Genomic DNA, 19,510 nt, shown 5'->3' with positions numbered 1-19,510 from the left:
TTCAAAATACACTCAAAATAAGCTACACAATTTGCAAAACACAAATTCAGTAGCTTTTTTCAAGCTAAGAGTGCTCTGTAGGCTCACTCTGAAGGGTGGAGAGGGACTAGCCACCACTAGAGTGAAACAGAGTCGCTCTCCAAGCAAGCAAAGCTTACACAAAGAATTCAGCAGACAGATTCAACGACAGACTTGAAGAGACTAATGTATACATCAGGGCAAAATGCAAAAAACTTGGGAATTAGAGAGAGAGAGAGAGAGAAATAATTCAAATAAAATATGTTTGCTGTGGTCAAAATTCTTACTAGTTTTCCTATGACCAAGCATAATAAAAGATAATTAGTGTTCCTTCTTACAGAAGATGATATTAAAACCAATTGGAAAAATTTTGCCAATCTGTATGCTTTATCATTGTTGTCAGAGGAAGTGGTGCATACTATTACAGGTTGGACCTTCTTGGGAACTGATTCGACACCAATATTTAAAAAGGGCTGTAGAGGCGATCCTGGCAATTACAGACCGGTAAGTCTAACTTCAGTACCGGGCAAATTAGTCGAAACAATAGTAAAGAATAAAATTGTGAAGCATGTAGAAGAACATAATTTGTTGGACAAAAGTCAACATGGTTTCTGTAAAGGGAAATCCTGTCTTACTAATCTGTTAAGAGTTCTTTGAAGGGGTTAACAAACATGTGGACAAGAGGGATCCAGTAGATATAGTATACTTGGATTTTCAGAAAGCCTTTGACAAGGTCCCTCACCAAAGGCTCTTGTGTAAATTACATGGCCATGGGATAAGAGGGAAGGTCCTTTCTTGGATTGAGAACTGGTTAAAAGACAGGAAACAAAGGATAGGAATAAATGGTAAATTTTCAGATTGGAGACGGGTAACTAGTGGTGTACCCCAAGGATCAGTCCTGGGACCAATCCTTTTCAACTTATTCATAAATGATCTGGAGAAAGGGGTAAGCAGTGACGTAGTAAAGTTTGCAGATGATACAAAACTGTTTCGGATAGTCAAGACAGAAGCAGACTGTGAGGGACTCCAAGAAGATCTCACCAAACTGAGTGATTGGGCAACAAAATGGCAAATGAAATTTAATGTGGATAAGTGTAAAATAATGCACATCGGGGAAAAATAACCCCAACTATACGTACAGCATGATGGGGGCTATTTTGGCTACGACAAATCAGGAAAGAGATCTTGGAGTTATCGTGGACAGTTCTCTGAAAACTTCCACACAGTGTGCAGCGGCGGTCAAAAAGGCAAATAGGATGCTAGGAATTATTAGGAAAGGGATAGAAAATAAGACCCAGAATATCTTACTGCCCCTGTATAAAACTATGGTACGCCCACATCTTGAATACTGTGTACAGATGTGGTCTCCTCACCTCAAAAAAGATATTTTGGCCTTGGAAAGGGTTCAGAATAGGGCAACTAAAATGATTAGGGGTTTGGAACGGATCCCATATGAGAAGAGGTTAAAGCGACTGGGACTTTTCAGTTTAGAAAAGAGGAGACTGAGGGGGGATATGATAGAGGTATATAAAATCATGAGTGGTGTGGAGAGGGCCGATAAAGAAAAGTTATTTATTAGTTCCCTAAATAGAAGAACTAGAGGACACCAAATGAAATTAATGGGAAGCAGGTTTAAAACTAATAAAAGAAAGTTCTTCTTCACACAGCGTGTAGTCAACCTGTGGAACTCCTTGCCAGAGGAGGCTGTGAAGGCTAGGACTATAATAGAGTTTAAAGAGAAGCTAGATAAATTCATGGAGGTTAGGTCCATAAAAGGCTTTTAACCAGGGGATAAAATGGTGTCCTTGGGCCTCTGTCTGGAAGGGGATGGCAGGAGACAAATTGCTTGATCATTGTCTTCGGTCCATCCTCTCTGGGACAACTGGTGATGGCCACTGTCGGTAGACAGGATACTGGGCTAGATGGACCTTTGGTCTGACCCAGTACGGCCGCTCTTATGTTCTTATGATTGGTCCCAGGCAAGGGAGTTTGTTGGACCAGGGAAGGTCTGGGAGGGGAGGATGCTAGCCTCTCTGCTGGGCTCCTTACCACATGAGCTGTGTCAGAGCTTACAGCAGCGTCACTGTCCCATCAAAGCTCATGGTGGCCTGCCAGAGCTTGGGCAGCTCTGCCACCCCGCCAGAGCTTCGGCAACTCCTCCAGCTTCTTTGCTTTGCTGGATGCAGGCTCTATTGCCATGTGGGATCCGCCAGCCCCACTGGCAGGCTCCACTCTGAGCTGCCAGCAGCCTGTGTTGCTGGGGCCTTCTACTCCCATAACTTCCTTGGATGTTACTGGACCAGAGGGTCCCAGATCACAGCGTTTCAACCTGTTGAATGAAGCTTGGGAAAGCATCAGGACTAGATCACATAGCAACAGAATTGCTGAGCATGATTGATGGAACATTTCAATGATGGCTCAATGAAGGAAATCTTTCCTCCTTTACTGAGGAAAGGGGAGATAAACCAATGTAGTCACTATATCCCAGATAGCCTACATGAGTAATGTGCCACTTTGCATAATTCAGGATCACCTAAAGCAGGAGATATAATAACTATCCGTACAACAAAGTAGTCTCAGAAATGGATGATGTGCATGTGATTAGATCATGATAATTAGTTGTGCAGTGAGTGTAATCAGTAAAATGCTGAGTATAATCACACATTGATTGTATTTCATGGACTACACCAAATCATTTAATACCATCTGACATAACCATCTCTGGAGTACATTGACAAACATGGGTGATTCCATCTCATTAAAATCATGGCAAGTCTCTGTCAACACCAGACAATGGGACTGGTTTTCTAATGGACAGGGTATGAAGCAAAGGTGCATTCTGTCCTCGATAGTTATGTAAAATTTATTATGAAACAAGGTGGAAGGAGCTGGGATTTCCATTGGTAGATGCCTCTTCACTACTCACGGATATACTTGTGATATGATGCATTTTGTTGCCACTCTTTATGCAATGCAACTAACATTTGAGTATGTAAAACAGTGAGGAATATGGAGATGTGATGTATAAATGGTGTACAGCAGACAAGTGCAGTGTGTCTAAAGTGAACATTGAATCAATAAGGCTTCTGGAGATTCTGTTGTGATAGCACCATTATTTAGACATGAACAAATGAACTTTATGTACAGTAATTCCTCATTTAACACGTGACCGCTTAACACGTTTTCGCGATAGCACGATTTTTTTGGGAACATTTTTTGAATTACACGACCATCCCCGGACTAACATGATTTCCCCAGTTGGCCCGTTGCCGGTGGCTGTGCTAGGCTTCCCCCACCTCCCTGCAAAGCGGCGGAGGGTTCGCTGCTTGCCGCGCCGTTCCCCACTGACTCATCCTTGCCGGACGCCTTGCCCCATCTCCTGCGCCCTCACTTGCAGGCCGGTCGCTGGGTTTCCCCAGCCTTCCCATCGCTGGTGGCTGCGTGGGGCTTCCCCCACCTCCCTGCAAAGCAGCGGAGGGTTTGCCGCTTGCTGCACCGTTCCCCGGCAACCCCCTCTCGCCGGACGCAGTGCAGGTACCAGCAGACCCATCACAGGGGCATACTCCCAACCCAGTCCCCCTCCCCTCTCCTCCCTTTCCCTTCTCCAGAGCCAAACACCTCCCTTCTCTGCTGTAACCCAGTCCCCTTCCTCCCCCCCCCCCCAACCTTATGACCTGGTCCCAAGAGATGCCACCACTTGAAACGAAACCCCCACCTTTTCCATTATTTTCAGTGGGAAAATTGACCCCGCATAACACGTTTTCACTTAACACGATCAGTTTCTGAAATATATCTATAGTGTTACATGAGGAATTACTGTACATATTACTTACATAGTTTAATATGTATTTTGCTAGACAACTTAATTTTAGTATGCTTATAACTATTCGGCTGTGTCTACACTGGGCCACTTATTCCGGAAAATCAGCTGCTTTTCCAGAATAAGCTGCAAGCTGTCTACCCTGGCCCTTGAATTTCCGGAATAGCAACGATGCTCTACTGTACAAAATCAGCCACTATTCTGGAAAAACTATTCTGCTCCCGCTCGGTCATAAGTCCTTATTCCGGAACACTGTTCCGGAAAAGGGCCAGTGTAGACAGCCCAGTAGTCTTTTCTGCAAAAAAGCCCCGATCGCAAAAATGGCGATCGGGGCTCTTTTCCGGAAAAGCGCGTCTACATTGGCCACAGACACTTTTCCGGAAAAAGGGCTTTTCCGGAAAAGCAGCCTGCCAATGTAGTCGCTCCTTTTCCGGAAAAACTGAAAACAGAATAGTATTCAGTTTTAAGCATTTCCGGAAATTCATGCCAGTGTAGACACAGCCTTCATGTTTAACTTGTTTTGTAAATACATTTGAGGTCACTTAATTAAATGTGGATTATTTATTTAATTCAAGCAAGCTACTATGACTTGTCACACACAAACATTTTAAGACCTGATCAAGTAAAACATTTGAACAAGTGAATAAATTTCTCATAATTCAAGTTAATTGGAACTATTTATATGAATAGAATTACATAGGTGATCAAATGTTTGCAAGAGCAAACCCTTAATGTGCAGATTCTTGACCCAGTAACCTGGGATATCTTTAACCATGGGAGGAGGTGCAACACAAAAATAATTAGCGGAAGAGTTTTCTCTCCTTCCCACCCCCCAGTGTAAATACCCCCACAGTACATATTGATGTTTATGGGCTAATGTTCTACAATGCACAAAACCCTTGGCAAACTTATTAAAACAAATCTAGTGAGTCGCCTGTGCAAGAGATTAATTTGGAGAAAAGGTTGGTTAGTTAGTGTGCTCATGTAGACTGACACAAAATCAGGTGTTTCTGTTGACTATAACAGTTGTATTCTAACACTTACTTTTTCTTAGTGGTCTTGATAAAGGATGAATAATGTACACCGTGTTTTCATATTTTAACCATTTTTCACTTAAATAAAACATTTTTGCTTCAAATGCAAACATTATATTACATGAGTTGTAAATGGCTACCTACTTGCCTGCTAGATTGCCAGAAGTCTTGTATGGGTATGGCTTTTGTATATTTGTAGCTATCATTCATAAACTAGTGTTTATCATATTAACTATACTAGTACATTTAGGAATTGAAGAGGAAATAAGAGATTCCTTAGAATGACATTCCATTATAACTCCAGTTGAGTAAAGCTTACTAGAAATTATTTTCAGTATCTTTTCTTTCCTACTGCCAAAAAAATCCTATTTTTGTTGTACATTATGTAATGTTCATTGTTTCAATTTGAAGTACACATTAGCAGAGTTTTTACATTTGTTATCTTGTTCCAATTTAATGAAAGCCTAATTGGTTATGGTTTTTATTGGAAAGCAAGTCACACGCAAAGTTTTGAATAGCAGCATGTATTTTTCTTTTTTGGATATGAGCAGTCTTCTAAATATTTTAAAGTAAATTTTGGCATAGTATCTCCTTCTATGTTTGATGAAAATGTGTTGTTATTAATTTATTTAAACATTTGAAGTGTCTGCTTTTAAGGATCAGTTTCTAGAACTCAAAATTAATAAACTTCATCTCAGTATTTTTATTTAAAGCATCTTACTAGGAATGTTTTCCATTTGTATTTGTAGTTATTTTTTTTTATACTAAAGAAATGTGTTTATGTAATTCATTTTATCCTGTGTTAACATCACAAAACCCAGCAAAAGAAAAATAAAATATTATCATAACATTTATTTTGGGGACCAACATACTTATCTAGCATCCTCACGGAAGATTTATTTAGTATTTTGAACACCTGCTATTATCTGAAATTCTTTTGGTATCAAGGGGAATGATACACTAGGATCAAGTACAGAATATGCAATAGTGTAGATTCAAGAGCAAATTTTTGTGTTTGGAAGTTGAAATTCATTCTTTGCAAGGCTCTCTGAGTCCCTTAAGTCCTGCATGGGGATATTTTCTCAGAAGCAGCCTTCACATCCCTGTGTATCTCCACACCCCCAGCTGTGCAGAGAACAGAAATGATGGAAAGCTCTGGGAAAGACTACAGATCATTGTCTATGCAGGTGGAGTTTGGCATACATGCATATGTCTAGGTGTGGATTTTTCCTCCCCATTCTCCACAAATTTCACTTGCATAAAGCCCAATTACTGAAGCTGACTTCATGTCATCTGCCTCCAGCCTGAGCTGAAAGATGAAGTAACATGGACCAACATGTAGCAGTCATAAATACATAAATGATAAAATCCCAAATTAGACTAAAACTAGATTAAATTAGTTTACTTTAAAAAAAAAATACTTTCGTGCTGATATGGATAAGAAAAGGTGTTTAGTGTATATGTTTATTTTCTTTCTTTTGCTATTTTTCAGATAATAAAATTAGTGGTCTCATTTACAGCTATTTATATGGAGTTGTTCTGTACTTTTGTGTGTCAGGTTAGGTTAAGACTCAGAGTGGACCTTTGGAGGTGAAAAGGAAAGCATAGCTAGCTTATAGATTTGAGTTTTGATAAATATAAATGCAAAGCATTACTCCTCAGTTGATAAGTAGCATATGTGATCCATGACGGGCAGCTAGCTGTTGTGATGGAGAGAAATACTACAGCTGGAACATTCAGACTTCTGCTCCACTGGATTCAGAATAGATTAGCAGTGTACTCTATCCGTTTAAGTTTTTTGCTCATGATGGATTAGAGAGAGACTCATAAGCGAGTTGTTCCAGAGTTCCTTTGAGACCGTAGCTTTTTGTGAATGGAAAGGTCATTTGTAAATGTTCAGCCATATTTAATTATTTATTTCATAGACTGAGATTGTCCTTTTGTCTGTAAGAGTTTAAAATCGTGTTTTGCCATCAGTGATTTTTAATGATTTGCATATTATTCTGATTTCTGTAAAACTGAAGTCTGTAAAGGATGAAGGACTAAGAGTTAAATTGATCTTAAAACCAGAGTGCAGCCTATAGTGAAACAAGAAGTTTCTCTTCACAATCAATACTAAACTTTTGATACAAGGTAAAAGTTTGTGTTGTGTGTGGGTATTTTATAATAATCAAAAGATGTGCATTCCAAACATTTTCTGTGGAGACCATTCAACATCTGTCTTTTTACCATGGCTTTCAAATCCAGTGTTTTTGGTGCTATATTTAAACAATAAGGCAGAATTTTGAATTAAGTCACCGAATATTATGGTAAATTCTTATTTCCCATGTCTCTGTGTGTGTGTTTGTCTCTGCTATCTCTTTGGGCATGTCTAATCTGTCCATCACCATAGAATCTTCTTTGCCTCCATCAACTTCAACAAATTATCAATAATGAGACAAATCCCTAGCTTAGAAAATTCAGCAATAAAAGATACTCTGTCACAAATCACATTACAGTCAACCCAACAGAAGGAGTTATTTTGTCATAAACTGCCTTATGGTCAGTTTTGAGCTCCTAAAATAGGGCAGCAAAACCATTAGACCTGATTAAGTGGAATTCAACTTCATGAGCCCATAATCTTCCAAGCAGCCCTCTTCCCCCTTCAGGAACTTGATTCGGTCACACAAAAGGAAACTTAAATTTCATTAATGAAGCTCATTGGTGTAGTGAAGTATATTCTTATATCTAAAATTGCACTACATACCATAGCCATACATCCTGACTCTGTGCTGGGATTGCTAAAAAGCTGTGAGAACAACTGGTATATAAAAACTTCAATGGACATCTATCAACATCAAAGCTATGTCAAAATGGACTTAAGAAAAGTTGAAACACCAAGAATAACCTGTTTTGAGACAATCCACCTCCATGAGAAGGACTGGGTCCTCCTAAAACTGACTAGCACTAGTACATGGACCCAGCACAGGTGTGAATTTGAGTGGCTAAATAAGTGAGTTACTTTCTGAGGAAAATATGAATAAACCTGACCCACCAAAGAGGGGGTGAAGTAATCTAATCTGGGTAAATGTCTTAAAAGCCATAAAGAGCAGTAAGTTCAAACAATGTACCTATAGGATTACAACAGACCATAAGGCAGTGTATTAGGGAAGCATGTCCATCATCACCCACCGACAAGTCCATGCACCCACAGTTGTGCCTCTTAGATCTTCAACACAGGGGAATGTGGCTCTCATCCACTGGGTTTGTCATAGCCTGTCATTTGTTATCCTAAGTAGTGGGCCTTGTCAAAAACTCACTGGTGCCAGTTGGACCCAAAACTTACATGGGCAAAGACAACCACACACTCGTATGTAGAACAACTAATGCTGCTAATATTTGTACCAACACTGAATGGCAGTGGGTACAAAACAGACCTTCTCAAAAGAACTCATCTTCTGTTAGATCAACACAGAGACTATAAGGTAATCAGAGAGTGACCAAGTCACAGTGGAAGGAACAGTCTTCCCCAACTTTCATGGTCCACACTGTACACAAGGTGAGGCACCTCTGTAATCATTGTTGGACATGGATTTTGAACAGAAGATGTGCCATGAAAGAAATTGACCACATCCTCATCAGAAATTGCTCCAAAATGAAATCCCCATAGGTCTTTGGGGGTGAAGTAGCACCAGTGACCTCAGATGCAGAGATTAACTGCCACTCATCTTTCTGTATCTTCCAACACCTCACACCACAAGCCAGATGTCTACTAACAGTACAGCGTGTAGTGTCTTTTGGAAGATCCTTCTGAAGCCATGAAGTACACAAAGGCTGTCAAAAATACACATGTAATCCAAGTATCTCTCAGATGGATCATCTGGCATGGTATATTTAATACTGTATCACATATTGCCACAAGAAACCTTGGCTTTCTAAAGAGACCTTTGAAATATTAACAAAGAATGCAGTCGGATGCAATCAGGGAGAAATTCAAGAATATAAACTAATGAAAGAAATTTTCCAGACATTCACATTGGCATAAAATGACTGAGATCTACGTCACTTACCTGGTTGATGAAACAGAGGATGTGCTAATGCAGAATAATCTCTACCCTTCTTGTGAGCTATCATGAGCCTGGCTAGTAGCTATGAACAGCCTTCTAACACTCCTTCACAAAACCAGTCAGCTCTCCTTACTAATCAACAGATGAATCACTGAAATGATGGAAAGCACATCATGAAAATCTGCTGGACCTGCTGGTGATTACCCACAGCTATGTGACATGGTGTAAACCATATGGATGAACACTTATCTTCTGTCACTGAAGGAATGGGTCCAAAATTTCAGGAATGAGTGTGCTTCTGGATAGCTTACTTGAGCTGCAGAAAGGTGCTTTGAAACTAGTGAGCAATGGTTTGCATCAGTTGTTTTTAAAACTGGCACATCAGGAAGAGCACCAACAGAGTGTGACAGACCCACATAGTGTCCCCATACAAGACTAAATTATTTTATACTAAGTATGGCAATCACAGACAAATCTTATTGTAATTGGTTCCTGGAAACTTCTTCGGTCAAGTTGGTAGGATGCCGCTGATATCATCCACAGCAATCAGGTTTAACTGCTGTGCAGGGACATAGTCTTTTCTGCATTCTGAGTTGCACCAAGAATGTAACCATCTACTTCGTGACTATCAAAACTACTTCTGACTAGGTTTACAGGTCAGCACGTTGGCTCACACTGAAATGGGTTCTTGTCTCAAGTGTTCTGCTTACTTTGATTCATGATCACACCAGTACCAATGCAAGAGTAATTATCCCTATGATAATTGCTGCTTCTGGAAGTGCCTGCTTCTGGATGTCCCTGAGAGAGGCAGAGCAGGGGGTCTCCACATGCTGTCCTTGCCTGCAGACACCATTCCTTCAGCTCCCATTGATCAATAATGGGGAACTGTGTCCAGTAGTAGAAGCTGTGGGCTTAGTGCCTGTTGATGAGGGGCAATGCACATGGCGCCATTGCTGTACATGCCAGCTGCTTTCAGGAGTGGTGCAAGGCCAGGTCAGGAGTAAGCCTGCCTTAACCCACTGCTCCACCACCCAGATGCTGTCTCAGTTAAATGGTCCTCAGCCAAAGCCTGCTTCCTGAACCTCTGTCCCAGCCCTAAACTTTCACCTACACCTACCCACCTGCCCCAGACATGAGTACCCCTGCAACCAAACACCTTCCAAGAGCTTGCACCCTGAAACCCCTCCTGGACCCCAATCCCTCACTGTGGGCTAAGCCTGGAGCCCCTCCCACACTCCAAACTCCTATGCGCAAGACCAGCCTCAGCCTGGTGAAAGTGAGTGAGGAGGGGGGATGGAGTGAACAGGGTGAGGCCTCAGAGAAGGGGTGGAGCAAGGACAAGGCTCAAAGGAGGAGTGGGAAAGAAGCAGGGCAAGGGTATTTGGGTTTGAGGTAGATCTTATACTAAAATTGAAAAAGTGATCCTGTGGTTAAAAAGGTTGGAGACCATTGCAGTAGACAGTGCCATATATTGTGGCACTAGAGGTGTGTCCAGAATGGCTGGAAAATGTGGAACCATCATGGCAATTAAGTCACACATGGGCTCAAATATGTCTGGGGTGGAAGACAACACAGTGTCCTTCACCTGATGCTCTTGGCCAGGAGAGTTCTCTGGCAGTGGACTCAACAAGCCCCCTTGTGGGGTCATCTCCTGGACTTCTGGCACCAACTGCTGCTCTTTAGGATGCACTATAGTCATGTTGTCTGAGGCTTTGGCTCTCAGTAAGGTCAAACACTCCCTGCCCATCTTCCTGTATCACTTCTTTGGCACTGGGGTTTAGGAGTGGTGCCACATCACCTTCTCCAACTTTGGTGCTGGGGAACGCTGGTGCTGAGGGTCTCTATGCCCAGAGTCTGTCTTTGACACAGACTTCCTCTTGGGGGCTGGAGCAGTGTGCATGAAGGACCCTGGCACCTGATCCTGCTGGCCCAAGGCTGGATGAGGACAAAGAGCCACCTGCATCAGTAGCTGTTTGATATTAAAGTCGCACTTCTTCATTTGGGGATGGAATCCTTTGGAGTTCTTGTACCATCCTATTTGGTGTGCCCCTCTCGATGCTTGAGAAAAGAGTCATGAAGGCTGCCCGTTGGCATGGGCTTGTAGCAAGTTCTGCCAGGTTTAGTGTGTAGAGATTGAGGCATTCGTTGAACCCCAAGGGAGACCAGAAACCTGGGTGGGGAAGAAAACTCCCACTCCTAACCCAGTAACTAATTAACTAACTGTTCACCTATAAACTAAACACACACTACTACTAGAAGAATTAGGGGACCACTTACAAAATCAAACCACCACAGTTCCAATAGCTGTCACTAGTGGTAAGAAACAAATGAGGGAGGTGCCTGATTGTCAAGGTCAAATATACAACACCATAGACATGCCACTGCATGGGGTTTCACTGTCAACTCAGTGGGTGTTGCTAGGGTAAAATCTTTCTGACAACTGTACATGTATCATGCAGACACCTAATTGGAATTGACATGAACAGGCACTTAAGAAGTACCTCACTCTATGATACCTAGTATCAGGCCATTAATTGTGGTTATTGTTGCTGGTGCAACGATTCTTGGAGGACTATATGATGACGATTTTGACTGTCACTTTGCCTGATTACTGACTTGCATCACTAAATTTCTTATCTATGAAATTCAGTTTTTATGGATATTGATTAACAAGGACAAATGATTAGGGTTGGAAACATGTGAGCTGCTTTGGTGAAATCCATTTGATAGGGTAGAACAATAGCTTCTTGTTATTTATTAGCATTCTTAAGGCTGGTTGAATCAGTGATTTGAGAGCTGCCTTGAAGGCAGATAGCTTACAGCCTAGCGATGTATTCAGTAGTTAGCTTTAGAAATCATCCAGTTTCAGACCAAAGAAAAATAGTACTGTAGCTTATCCTCTCTAGCCCCCCACCTCCTCCCACACACTATTTCCAAATATAACTATAAATAGTGGTGGAAGCCTCTTATGCTTGCTAAATCTGATTCACATGAAGTATTATTATTTATGGCTATATTTTAGTAAGCCTTATTGGCATTTAAATTATAATCTTTGTCTAATCTTGCGAGTTTTGAGTGCCATTTTGAAACTCCATTGGGGAAGTGAACAGATTGCAGGTTCTCAAATATATCAACTCCGCTAAATTATGATAAAGAAAATGGATAGGATTGAGAGAGAATGAGAGAAATCTTTCAGAATTTATAACTATTGTGAACTTGGATTCAATTTATTTTTATATTACTTTACCACATTGTGCACTCAGAAGATTCCAAATCATTTCAAGACCTTGTTTTTTTCCAGGGCATGTGTAATGTTATGAATAAGGTGACACTTCAGTCAAGTGAAAATGTATTGTAAATTTTAAGAATAATTGGTCAAGGGTGGTATTTCCCCAGTAAATTAGTCTTTTACAAAGGTTATGTAACCACACTTTCATAATGCAATCAAAGGGAACACAAGGGCTTATCTAAAAGTATAATAGTATTGCTGTAACAGAAAAGCATTCCAGCCAATGTATGAAACCTAAACAGGGACATTCAGAGATGAAAAATAGGAAGAAATCTTTTAGTTTCACTGGACATTTTCTCTAATAGATCCCTACCCCCCTTGAATGGTTGGAAAACCATGGCCAAAAGGTTAAGGAGAATACTATAGGGATATAGTGTTAGGCGTTAGGAGATGGATCAATTGATGAGGACCTTCAAAATTGTAGTGGGGGTTGGTGAGGTAAGAAGTAAATTTGTTATGGATACATTTATTGTGGGCTTTTTGTGATGTTTATCATTGGAGGGTGCATAATGTAAAGCACAGAGGTGACTCTCAGCTGGCACACTAAGTAGACTCATCAATTGAGGTGACAGCTATAGATCATTAAGATATAGTTGGATTTACCCCTGTATACTCTGAGGTTTCTTCTACAAACTGCTGCCATCCAACAATTCATTGAAACATTTTTTTGTGTTGTTGCAAGGTAGAATTTAATCAACAGAGGAAAAAAAAAATCAGTGTTTACCCTGGTAAATTTCTTAAGTGTAGAAACAGTATAAAAGAACTTTTGTGGAGGGACAGAGTAGAATAATTGTTAATATCTTACTGAAAACAGTTGCTGTTCCTCCTAAGTTGGGCCAATTGGTATGTTTGGGAGTGTTTATATCAAATAAAGTATTGTACATCTATTTATAAATATCTGACTGCTATAACCAGTAGTTTGATTCTATAATTTCACACTTTAGCAAATCTCTTTTCAAGGTGGATAAAAATCAATAACTTAAAAAAAATAAAAAATTGGATGATTTTAAATTTAAATGCATATTTTTTAAAAAATTTAAATAATCGATAAAATACTACATTTCTCATATCAAATTAAGTTACAATTAAAATTAATCCCAACACGCTACACATACACTTAGTCTGATAAAAATGAATTAATGGCTCTAGTCTGTCCAGCCTAACTACTAGCTCTTACTTCTTGAAAGTTCCAGGTTTCCAACTTCTGTTTCTTAGCAGACTAAAAAGTAACATATGCAAAGAAAGACACAAGCTGGGTAGGATTGTTTTTGTTCTGTGCTTATGTGATGGTGGACTTTGGCCAAGCATGGCAAAGAAGTTAGCACATTGTCTTAAAGACAGAGAGACCATAGATAGGAAAGGATGGAGGCAGTATAAAAAGGAACCGTGGAGCGGACTGAAAAGAAAAAAGTAAGACATTACTCATCACCACCACATAGCTTTCTATATTTTCCTAATCTTTTGCCACCGAAAAACTGTCATGGCTTCCAGGCATCAAAAGGACCCTATCTAGGAATATTATGAAGAAATGTGTTCCCTGGTTTTAAAAAAAGGAAAACATATCAAGTGTAAGCAGGGAAAGAAGATGATGTAGGGCCTAGTTGCAAGAATGAAACATCAAAAGGAAAACTGCTTATTGGGAGAAAATGGTGTAGATGAAGATGTAGATATGGCTGAGTAGATCAACTGGTTGGTAACTTAAATAATTCACTTTGCAATACATCTTTCTTCAAGATCTCTCAATGCCATTTAGTATGTGTGATTTGACAAGTAAATTCCCAAGCTATTTGCTGTGTTGAATGTTGCTAGAAAAAAAGTTTAGCTTAGCTAATCCTTATGGCTTATTTAATTAGTTAACTAGGTTTAGAATCTGTCAGTCAAGTATACAATACAGAAAGCTGCAGTAAAAGAAATGTAGAGTTGCCAGTTGTCACTTAGAGTCACTTTCTTATTTTATATTGCATAATACATGCCCCTTATTTTGGAACATCATGGCCATGGACCATAATGGTGATGCCGTAAGTGCTATTCCCTATTTTATATCAGCATCACTCAGCTCTCCCAAGAGAACCCCATTCTCTGCTTGCTTTCTTATGCTAGTGAGTTTAATGGGGCTTACTCCCAAATTAAGTGTGCTCTAAGTACACTAGGTTTTAGCTTTTTTGGTAACTTGATTTAAATCAATAATTTTTTGGTGAATTTAATTGTGATTTAAATCGATTCATCCTATTTTCATTTGTTTGTTAATAGAAGGGGTAATAATACAGTATGCTATGCATCAAACATTGTGCAATGTATAGTTTTCTGTGCTGTTTGAGCAAAGTTTTTTAATCCTATACATTTTGACAAATTCTCTGGAATGTACATGTAATTCTCTTTGGAACAAATGGAAGATATGATTTTGTTCTCCCAGGATAAAAGTTACTATTATGATACTCTGGGAGGTTTGGAGTGTCTCCTGCTGAGTATGTCCACTCTGAAGCAGATCCTGTGTCTGTAATTTCCGAGGTATGATGCTGGCTTTTCAGGACTATCATTTACTATGTATCTGAACAAGAAACATATAGCATGCTGCTGTTTTAAAAAGGGTATTCATTTAGTAACTAGAAATTAAAATTGTTTAACACTTTTATGGTCAGATTTATTGGTCTGTTTTGGCAGTTTTACACTATTTTGGTTTTGTAACACAGTAAACCCAGTTTAGCTGGGCACTTAAGATAAGTTTATGGTTACTTTGTATTACAAACATGGTGTAAAGCAGCCATTGTTTGGTAGTGGAATAAAGACAAAGTTGGCCATCTGAGCATTCAGTAAAGTCTGTCGAGAACGTGGGAGGTAACACACAAGCAACACTTATGGAATGTGTGTGACATTACCCAAGTTTGAGTGCTCACCTAAATACTGTGTTCTAAATGAAGTTTAGATCTAAATGCAGTTTAGATTTCTACATTTATTTATTGGTATTATAATATTATTATAAGCATGAGACCTTTCTCAACTTGCTTTTCAAAGTGCACATAGTATGGAAAATTGAATTCTTCTCTTTCTGGCTCTGGCTTATTGGCTTTTGTAATGGATAAGAGGAGTGCTGAGCAGGGCCCAGTGACTAAGGGGTTAAACTCAGGTAGCTAGCAAGGGTATTGGTGCGGGGGGGAGGGGAGGGCAGGGGAACCAATCCAGATAGAGAGCTGAAATTTGAATTGGATATAGATTCCTTACCTGCTTTCTTTGTGTGGGAGAGTAAAACCAGGAGTTGAGAGAGACAGAATGATTTAAAGCCAGGTAGGCTACCATATCTCCAAGGAATTTGGGGCATGGAAGTGGACTGAACCAGGAAAAGATTGGGAGTAAGTAAAGAGAGTAAGTAAAGTGAATCTAGTCGAAATCAGGGTATTTTCTTAATTTTGTAGTTTTGTTTGAACTACTCTGTGTGACTCTATGGCTCTCCCCCCCATTTACCATCTAAGCATTGTTCCCAGAGATTTTCTTTGTGTTTTAATTTATTTTCCTTAGTTGCGCTGTAACATCTAGCAACAAAGTATACTTTATAAAGTATATATTTCATTTTTTAATAAAAAACACATTTTAAGGTGATGATTTAATTCTTGTGACCAGGAAGGTAAGGAGCCTGTCTCTCTGTCTCTGTGGTTGCATGCCTCAGACTGAGAGGTCAGCTACTAAAGACTGCAGCTTGTTTTTCTTTTTATTTTTTCAAGCTCTCTTTGTGGCAGATGAGCTTGTGTTACCCCTGGAGAAGGAAGTCCAAGTGTTTTCTTCCTGGGTTCAAGAAGAAAGGGGTTTGGTCATGGCAGCTTTTTTGTTTATTTCACAAAGCCAGTTTATCTGTGACTCTGGAAGTGGTGGTGTTGTAAGCAGAACCTGAAGAGGCAAGATTTTTAAGCTCTTTGCAGGCCCCCACTTTCTGCACTCGGAGTCACAGAGTGGGGATCAACCTTGACGGCTTTTCTGAGAGTAAAATTGCAATAAGAGCAGCTCAAACATTCTCTCATGGCTTAGCTGTCCTGTTGGAAGTCTCAACTCTGCTTAGTCAACATCCTAAAATCTAGACTGTCTTCCTAGAGAGTGATTCTCAGCTTCCTCATGTCCCAGTGGAATAACAAATGAATCAGCCTTTTCCTAGCAGAACAATATAGCATGTTTCAGATGGTTACTGGTAGCCTCTTGCAGTTAGGTTGTCTGTATGATGTCATATGATCTTTGTAGTATATATAAAAGGCCAGATTTGTACCTAGTGGAAATTGTCATAGCTCCATTGTCTTCCGTAGAAATATACACCATCTGCAGGCTTGTTCTAAAATGTGTATATATTGTGCATATCTATGTACGTGTACATTAGATATAAAATACAGTATTTGCATTATATTATACTAAACTTAGGGCCACACTTTCATTTTCTTCCAAATGAAAAAAATTCAGTGTACAAGAGATTCATCATAATTAAAATAGAGAATATTGTTGGAACTGGTACTATCTGTGAATGTGGAGGATTTTCTTAACTGCAAGTAAGTAACATAATATTTGTGCATACCTTCCTTGTGCTCATACACAGATTTGCAAGTCCTGAAGATAATTTTCAGGAAGAGTGTAGTACATTTGTGTAGTTTACGTAACACATTTTTCAGCTGGAAAAATAATGCAAAAGCATTTTATTCTATCTAAGGGTGTTCATAAAAATGGGTTTGTTATCATACTAGAGAACACTTAGCACCCAATCCATGTGCTTATGCCAGTGAGTATATTTACTGACTTAAATTGAACTGATGTTCTTCTCAAGATAGCATTGTATTGGTAACTCAATGTCTTCACTACTTCACAGGAGGAGGAGCAAAGTGCCAATTGATGCTCCTTTGTAGTACCTGTATCAAAAGTGTCCTATCAGCTCAAAAGAACAGCCTCTGCTCCATTGGTTGGAGGCACCAATGAAGATACCATACCTAGGAACTGAATGCCCAGAGATCTTGTGGCTTTGGTCTTGGTCTCAGTCCATTAACTATGTTATTGATTAGTCATAGAAGTTCAATGCCTGAGGAAAGCTCAGTGCCTAGAGACCTGACAGTGGTAAATTCAAGGTAAATTGAAATGCACTGGGTCATGTGAAGCAGTTTTTTGACCTATTGGTATTCTTTAAAATGTAGTATTGTACACTGGAGGGGATTGGCTACATCAGGGATGGGGAACCTAAGGCTGGCTTGTCTGGATCTGGCCCTCAAGGCTTCCAGGATTGGGGAGCCCGTGCTGGCACTTCAGCCTACCCTGCTTCCTCTCTGGGCTAGTGTACACATTATGACCACAGTAGGTCTATGACACATTTTGAGGAACTCTCTTCACAATATCATGCTCTTCCTCTAATCAGAGGAAGAAGCAGAGGTAGTTTCAGTCTCATGATTCATTTCACCACTCTATGCACCAACATAATCTCAAGGCAGCTTTGGTATTTTTAACAACCTCTGAGTAGGTAGGCTACTTCATATATGCTTCAGCACTGTAACTCCAGTAAAAAGGAGACATGCTTTCTTTTAATTGCTGCAGTGGCTGTCTGCACTATGAGCTATTTGGGGTAATATATACATGCTACTGATTGTGGTAGTCTAGCATTATAAGGAAGCTGGCACCATTTACCATGGCACTGGAGCTGGAGTACTCTGAAATCCAGCACTCTCTGATCTGGCAATATACATAGTCCAGCAAGGGGAGTGGGACCAGAGGAGCCCTATAGCAGTGCTGGGGCTGTAGCCGTAGAACCCTGGCAGCCTGCAGCAGTGCAGGGGAAGGGGGTGGAGTACCCCAGCCACCCGTGGCAGCATGTGGAACTGGGGGGCAGAGAAGCTTGGCAGCACACAGAGCTGGGGAAACCTGGCAACTCACAGCTGTGTGGGTCAGGGAACCTTAACCACTCATGCATCGTGAGACTGGGGGTGAAGAAGACCGGCCACCTGCAGCAGCACGGAGCTGGGGTTACCTGGCCATCAGCAAGCCCAGTGTTGGGGCTGGAGAACCCCAGCCGCCTATGGCAGCCTGGAGCTGTTGGGGGTAACGGCAGCACAATGGACAGTCCAGCTGGGGAGGGACTCGAGGGGGCCAGAGGAAGGAAGCCAGCTGGTCCTGCAAATTCTCTTATTCAGGACTAGTCAGGTCCTGATGGTGCCAGACCAGGGACAGAAGGTCCAATCTTTAGAAAAACAACTTCAAAATTGTTAATATCAATCTGTTCTGTTTGCTTTCTTGAGCACATGCATTATTTGTTGTTTGTTTACTCTTGTCCCTCTTACATTTTGTTCAAAGAATTGAGAATGCATTTTTTTGCTCTTGAACAGTGTATTTTTTCAGAGTATTCATACTACTTTATCTAAATATTACAGCACAAACAATAGCAGTAGATAGTGACCAACTGCATCAGTATTTCTTTCATTTTGGTGTTTGGAATTGATTTTCTTGATTTCAAAATCCAGATTGTGCTGCTTACCTGCTTTCCTAAGAGTTCATAGAAAAAGTGCCTGCAGTAGATTATATGGAAATATCAGAATTTTTTAACATTTGAAGTGATATTCTGGAAGGCTGGACAGGTGACAGGATGTGGTGTCCTTCACATACATCACTAGTTCAGATTCAGCCTAGGTAAGTGTTGATTAATATTGTTACTGTCTGATGTTTGCTTAATGTTATACATGACATGAGGTGGTGGCTTCAGTCAAGTTCTGGATGAACAGTTATCCATAATATAGAACTCATCACTAATTGTTTCTTTGCTTGGGTGGTTTCAAGAGAAGAATCAAGCAAATGAACACCCTGCTGATCCTCTCAGTCAGTGCTTAAGGCATAGGTTAAGATTGCTTTTCCTCTGCTATGTTTGTTCTGATTACATCAGTTTCTAGGATCTTCTATAAGTGAGTCTTCTGGAAAATACATATCTATATTTTTAAAGTCATGTTTATGAAAGCCTTCAGTCCTTACATTAGTGACTGAATTTTACCTTGCCAGTACTAGGAAGGTGTAGGCATAAATTAGTGATAGAAGAGACAAACTTTATCTTATATTGTCCTGCTAGTTTTTATCCTACTTCATCTGTTAAATTCCTTTGACATGTAGTTTATTTTTGACAATTATAAATATTTCAGGTTTCAGTAACAGTGGTGCCAAACTGTATAACACACAGTAGATTAAGGATAGGGCTTTAGATCCCTATTCTAGTATACTGTGAAACAATCTTGCAAAAATACATTAATTCTGTTGAAAGCACTAATCTGCTATTTGCAGCCACTTCAACACCTGTTTTCTCAATAGC

General features: G+C 40.1%; 1 protein-coding gene across 4 annotated transcripts in view; it reads left to right on the top strand.

The window, feature by feature from the left end:
• Positions 1-19,510, top strand: part of TENM3 (teneurin transmembrane protein 3) — a 2,279,325-nt gene that overhangs the window by 1,863,114 nt on the left and 396,701 nt on the right. The window lies entirely within an intron of this gene.

The sequence above is a fragment of the Pelodiscus sinensis genome, chromosome 4, assembly GCF_052426305.1.
Source record: "Pelodiscus sinensis isolate ZL-2025 chromosome 4, ASM5242630v1, whole genome shotgun sequence".
NCBI lineage: Eukaryota > Metazoa > Chordata > Testudines > Trionychidae > Pelodiscus > Pelodiscus sinensis.
This window is presented reverse-complemented; position numbering and strand designations above follow the sequence as displayed.